The sequence below is a fragment of the Seriola aureovittata genome, chromosome 20 (genome assembly GCF_021018895.1).
Source record: "Seriola aureovittata isolate HTS-2021-v1 ecotype China chromosome 20, ASM2101889v1, whole genome shotgun sequence".
In the NCBI taxonomy this organism is placed as follows: Eukaryota; Metazoa; Chordata; class Actinopteri; order Carangiformes; family Carangidae; genus Seriola; species Seriola aureovittata.
The window spans coordinates 16,722,609-16,729,968 of record NC_079383.1 but is presented as its reverse complement, the minus strand read 5'-3'; positions in this window follow the sequence as shown (position 1 = coordinate 16,729,968).

The following is a 7,360-nucleotide window of genomic DNA, read 5'->3' as shown; positions in this document are numbered from 1 at the left end:
TAAAGAATTGCAAAACTAGTAACAAATTCTCATGATGGTTTGGATCCTCCAAAAGGTGGAAGCCCTAGCATTTCTGCAAAATTATCCAGTTTATCACAATTTATTTTTGTACTTTTGCCTATAAACTTGTAAATATTGAGGCCTGGGAGCACAGCAATAGCGCTGCAACTATATCTGTTCAAATAGTCAAGTAAAGAGTTTATCTTAATTATCTAAAAACTTTATTTGGAAGTATAAGCTGGAGGTGAGCACACCTGAAATATTGGTAATGTTTCCTCACTATGCAGGAAAACTGTGTGCACACTATTTTGGAAGCACATTAAGCCCAAACTGAATCGGCAAATCTGGGGCTAAAAATTTACCACCCACCTTCATTTTTCTCTTCCAAATAAGAGTAGTTAACCCAGGAGTTTGATCAAAATTTAGATTGTCATACATTTTCTGTCTTGCCCTGTCAAACTTCTTTTTCATTATATTGCCCTGTTCTTAGATCTAAATTCATTTGGAGTTTAATGTTGTCAATACTAACAAAACAATAGATTTAAGACCCAAGTTGAAAGTAACTAGAATTAACCTTTTACTGTAAGTTCAGGAGAACAAACACAGTCAGTTTAGAAAAAGTTTTTTAGTTGTGTAACATTGGCAGGATTCAGTCTACACAGTCTGTATACTGAAATAGTGAACATGATGCTTTCCCTGACAATAAATAAGAAATTTCCAGCCTCATTTTACAAATATATTTAGATATTGACTGTTATATTTATGTAAAATATTACATTACATAGCCACATATAGTATATAGTTTACATCAGGACACATCAATCATGAGTAATGATTTTTCCCCCTGTCAGTAAAAGTCTCTTCTCTTCACCTGCCTCATCATTTCTGGCCTCTGTCCACACCTTCCATCACTCCGATGTCCTCCTCCAACTTTTCCACCACATCAACCCCTAAATTTTCCAACTTTCTCGCTCCCTCTCTTTGATGTAGAGGACCGTCTGTGTGCAGTCCAATCCCTCGGCCATTGATTGTAAATGTCCCGCTCGCTCAGTGTGCACATTCAGCATTTTTTTGAAGATGATCAGCTGTTCCTCTGGGTCATAGATCAAAGACAGTGTTCCCGCTGGCTCCACGCCTCAAGGTGGAGCACATAAACACTTACAGTATATGGATGTGTATTATGGGGACTTTTTGTTGCATTCACATATCTGTCTCTTTACTGCCTTACAGTAAACTTACCTTATTTAATGTTTATACACAACATGTTAATCAAGTTTTAATCTTCTTACTTTGGTTTTGGCTGGGAAATTTCAAAGACTGATGTCTATGGTCTGTTTAATGTCTTTGTCCAGGGCTGTAGCTTCCACTGAGGAAACCAAGGTCATGTCCTCAGGATCGTTTCTAAAAGTTTAGGGTTTGGAACAGGGCTGCCACTACGGATTTTAACCAATTAGTTCAGAAAATATTAAAAAGTTGTAAATAAAAATGTAAAAATGAAAAGCTCCAAGTGGCATCGTCAGATAGCTTGTTTTTCTCTGTTTTTTAATAATAAATCATCTTCTACCCCAACCCTCCTCGCTATGCTTCCATGCAGTGAAAATAGCAGCACTATCTTACCTGAAAAAATGTTGCCCGCGAACATAGTGCGGATAGTCATTTTCCATCAAAATGTAATTGGGAACAATTTGGTCGTCATTTCAAGGAGACAGGCCTGTGTAAAGAAATAACATTAACAGAAAATAGAATACTTAATGACAACAAGTCCTCCAAATGAAATGACAAAATACAATGTTCGTAACTGCCCTTTCAGACTGAACGCATATAAGCATTTTCTGATCTGATCCTTGAAGCAGGGCCATGACGAGGTTATGGTTCGGTCTGGTTTTGGCACAAAAACAACGACTTAGAATTGTCTTTTAAACTTTGGGTTTAAACTACTTCTTCGTTAAAGTTGTGGTAAAGGTTTAAGGACAACCTCTAACTAACGTTGACTGTCAGTTGCTAACAGGAAGCAAACTGTGATTTCCCATGTTAGAAATCTGACATTTTGTTGACCTGTCTGCCCCCGCCTCCTCCCTGTCATCATTCTGTTGTTTTTCTGGGGAGGACTAGGGAGGAGTTGTGTTATGTTGTTTTCAATGACTTTGTGTTGTGGTAACTCATGACCTCGCCATTTATAAAATCCTCGCTATGTACAGCCTGTTGCGGCTCAGGACTTTTGGCTTCACCATTGAAATACACAAGGATTAATGGCAGCAGACAGCTATGAACTGGCCGCTGCCATTAATCCTTCCTACCCTCCTAAGTTCAACTCTTTCTAACGCTGTCATATCTGTACTTTAAGATAATTTTTTTCCTCAGTGTATATTAATTATTTATGTGTACTTGTGTTTCCAAACTCTCTTGCATCAAATTGCCCCTTAAAGGAGGAATTGTGGCATTGAATTCACAGCCTCATTAGGATCATAATGGATCAGATATTTGAGTTCATTTTGGTGTGCTTGGGAATGACCACACATCTGAAACATCACAATGCCTGGCAGCAACATTTTCATGGCATTCCAGTCACCTCAATGACAAACCAGTGTGGTTTATCCCGTAATTGGTTCTCCTTTGGTGAGTTTTATTGCAACCTCGGGGATGTGAAGGCACTGACAGATAATTTTTTTTTTTTTTTCAATAACAGTCCTGTATGCTGCACATTGTGAGGAAAGCTACTAACTCATAACAGCAGAACAACACACTCAGTTTCCCCCACGTACACCGTACGTACCCAGCAGGGAAAACCGCCAGCCTGAAATAGCTGCTCTCTCTCCTCTGAACCTACAGTTTCCATCTCTGCCGCTCTACCTCGCGTGAAGCGCTGTAGGTAGACGCTTACTCGCACCACACACACACACACACACACACACACACACACACACAAAAGTAAGAAAACCGATTTATTACCAGGCATCGTAGTGATGACCTCTATTACTGTTAGGTGTAGAAAAAGAAAGGTGCTGATGCCCGACGAGTTTGGAGATCAAGAGAAGAAAAATGATTCACATGCAGCACATAATGTTCACTTTTTCTAAACCTGCGCATGCTGAGGCTTTGATTAAACCAAGATGAAGTAGTTCGTGGGTGTGAGTGCACATGAGTAATGGCACATCAGAGCAATAAATTGATAGACTTTGAGTGACTTTGACTTTTATGCAAACAACAGTAATTGCACTTTTTTTTTTTTATTCAAGCTGAATTTGAGTCTCTTTTTGGGAAAGAGCTTCTTTACTTTAATTTGACCTGTCTCAGAAATCCTTTCACACTAAGAAAAAAAAAAAACAAACAAAACATCACACTGCTTAAATAATTTCGAGGACTGAACTTAAATTAGACGCAAGATTTACTCCCTGACCCACTGGCTTCTCTGCGCAGGCGATCGACAAACATGTTATGGCATCCATCTGTCCTCTCGCGCCTGTGAGTTCAGACAAAGCTGTGAAAGATACTCCACGGGCCTCCCACGCGTCTTCACAAAAGCTGCAAATTATGAGCAAACTGTGAACGCTGGCGTCAGTGTTGGACATTAGTAAACAGCAAGATCAACTGACCCTCCTGTCAGAAGCGGATCAATGTGTTTTCACACCATGATTTGCTAATCTGGGGGTTGAAATGGATAAGTTGGAGCTGTGATGCTGAAAGTAGCTATTAGAGGAAGGACGTGGTCGATAATAATCTTTACTGAACTGCCTGTTTAGTTAAGAGAATTACATTGTCAAGTCTGGACTTTTTTTTGACCAAAGCATCAAAACATTTGTGATAGAAGGAGCAACAAATCCCACATTTCTGCACTGGCTCTCAAAATAGCACAAAGCACAAGTTGCATCTGACGCTGTATGTTGGTGAACACAGCCACAGACTTTCAAAGTAATCTTCTTTTAAATCTATTTAATCCCTCACTGTGGATATACACTTGACATTCTTAGAGACACTGACAGAATTGTGCCTGTACACATTTACAGTAGTATTGTCTTTAAGCTCAGCAGAATGTTTGTGGAGGCAGGAGGGGATATACTGTAATTACAATATTAATGTGGTGTTGTATTGATTCCTGAAAGGAAATTGCCTTGAGCTTGCTCCTGTATATGGTGGGGGTCAGGGGTCAGAGGCAGTTGGAGAAGCTGTGAGGTGGAATAGAGTGAATGATTTACTGAAGGACACTTAGGCAGGATGTGTGCCAGCGCAGCTTGAACTAGATTTGTTGTGATGGATGAGGTCTCTTTACCACATCTCTGGACAGATGTGTACAGATGTTCACAGCAGGGGGTCTACAGTAGATTAAAGCAACAATCGACTTTCACCAGCACATCATCTAAGCTTTAAAAATTAAATTCACATGTTGATCTGTTTTATATAAATGTCACCAGTGCAAGTAAATCACAAAGTGCGATGGCGATGTCGGGGTCAGACTTCCCAGAGAGGATGTTACCATAGTGACTTGATGATCACCCAACTTTTCATCTAGTGCCACCCTGACTTTTGTGCTTTTAATGTAAGTAAAATGTCTCAACAACCAATAAACTGATTCCCATGAAATTTACATGCCGGACATTCATGTTTCCCTCATGATGAACTGTAATCCCTTGACACTTTTTTTTCTGTGGATAGTAAGTATTTTTGACCTGGTGACGGCTGTGGCCGGAGGCATTGTGTTTTTTGGCGTTGTCCATCCTGTTCTTGTAACACCTGGAGGGAATTTCTTCAGATTTGGTACAAACATTCACTCGTACTGAAGGGTGAACTTATTAGATGTTGTTGGTCAAAGGTCAGTATCATCTGTGATCTCACAAAACATGGTTCTGGCCTACTTCATTGTGCAACCTGTGTGATGACAGGTGGACCCTTGTAATTCTCAAATAATCTTCCACACAGGGTTTACTGTTTGTACACAACAGATGAACAGCTGATCCCACATCTGATTTAGCTTCAGACTCACTGATGTGATGGAAGTTTCTGTTAATGTAGGGCAGAATTGTCCCTTCCAATAATTTTACAAATATCAAGCGATCAGATGCAGAGTTGCCAGGTTTGTGTGTTTTCTGTAAAATGTTTATTATGATACAAAGTGACAGACTGGGATATGGGGGATACTCGACTGTGATCTGGCAACCCTCAGCTTCAGATTGTATTAGGTTATCAATCCAAACATTTATCTTCTTTGAGAATGAATTTATCGCAGAGATATTATTGCATGTGTGTCATTAAGCCATGAGCATCATTTGTAAGTTAAATTAGACACATCTTTTCCAGCTGATTTGTTTGAGAAGGGCCATTTGTAGGTTTTCCCTGCAGCCAAACGTGGTTTAATGCTGGACGCTGGTGGTGGTGATCGTGGCTTGACAAGAGTTCAGCCATCTTTGCATTTACAAGACAAGAGGTTATAATACGCCCTCTGAGCAGCACTATGTCTTCAAGGCAGATTGGAGGCTACAGTGAGTCCCTATCGGAAAGTGACGAGACGGTTCAGGGCTAGCTGGTTAGCATGCTAACTTCAGTAGAAGAAAAGACTATATTTCAAATCAGAAAATAGATTATACAAATCCGGCTTCATGCAAGTTATATCAGCTAATACATAATAAAGTTAATGTTTTGCAGAGTCAGGGTCTTCATATGTGTATACGTGTGCATATGAATGTGAAAAAAGAGCATGCAAGTACATGTATGCAATTGTTAATTTTGGCCATCTGACAAAAGATATCCCAACTAAAGATAAAACCAAACCCTCAGAGTGATGCGTCACTGTTTACCAGGTTGTGGGGAATCTTTTTTTTACCCTCTTTGAATAACTGACCCGTTGTTTCTGAGCCTCAAGGCCGCTCAGTCAGTCTGTAGCAGTGTTACCTGAAGCTAGAAATCAAGGAGAAAGTTGGCGTATTTGATATAAAATCAGCGACTCCATGGAAGACGAATGAAGTATTGACTTGTGGAGCTGTCACTACAAAATTTAAATTGTGCAATTTTTGTCGCCTCAATAAAGGTGAACTGTTTCAAACTTTTACCAGCGTCTCTGAGTCGTGCTATTGATTCTCCTGAGTGTGACGGTAATTATCATTCAGCACATTGAAAACTTCAGACAGGCACTTTCTCCAGCTTCTGTTTACACTGACTACACTTACTTTTCCTTCCACACATTTAAAAGTCAACATTCAAAAGAGTGCACACAAACATTCATGAGCTTAACAGTTTTGTGTTTAAAGTTGTAATTTCATGTGAGTTTTATATTTCAAAAAAATGCATAATTCATTATTATAGTGTGGGTGAATAATAAAATAGATCTGAACACTTTCCTATTTCCTGAACTTGAATAACTTGAGCTCCAAGTCACTGACCCGATTGCCACCCAGAGATTTTCCTGACTATAAAGAAATGTAATGGAAGCAGACACCCAGAGCAGAAATGAGCTCATTTATTACTTAGTTTGAGTCAGCAGCCAAACTGTTTAAATTATTCTTTTTCTGCAACAATGACTTTTGACTTTTCATTGGTTTTTTTTTTGTCTTATGTTCACCATAATTACTGACAAAAGCTCCCAGAGCCATGGCCTCTGGGAGCCTTGAGGACTCAACAAATGAGACCTTTTTATGTCCCCAGACATCAGCTGTAGTCGACTGGCCACTTCGCCGACTGATGACTCGCATCATGATCCAATATAATATTCACACAAAGCGGCGCCCTAAAGCATCTAATGTAAACATCTGTAAGTTTTCTTGTTTAGTCTGATGTAATGCATGAGTCAGTGCGGCCTTAAGGTTTGCTGTCTTCGATAGAACTGCAGAATAAGATATAATGTAATGCTGTGCAACATATAGGCTTCTAAAGGAGGAGATGAAATGATGAACAAAAATAAGTGAAGGGAAAAAACCCCAGGCTTTCAAAAGAAAAACACACACACACACACACACTATAATCATTGTCATATAAAAAGATAAGACAACAATAAACAACTTAACCCTTCTGCTGGACTGACATTTGCATTGCATTGAGGAGGCTGAGATAGTGGAAAAATCCCGAAGCAACAGGTGGTGAGCGGGGTGCGAGCCAAGGTGATGGGGGGGGGGGGGGGTCCCTTTGCAGGTGCCTACAACATGCTGAGCATCGCAGGGGCCAGTTGCTTCAAGGCGGGCGGCTGTGGCTCAGGAACTGGACTTGTACAAGCCGGGGTTTGATCAACTCACCACGGAGAGGGTGTCTGATGTTAAAAGACCTGAACCACCCGACGAACCCCATGAAACATCACTGATGATGTGTCCAGGTGATGATGTATGTTAAAGGCTTTACTCCCTCAGGACACCACGGACCCTGTGCTGTATTTGTTAAC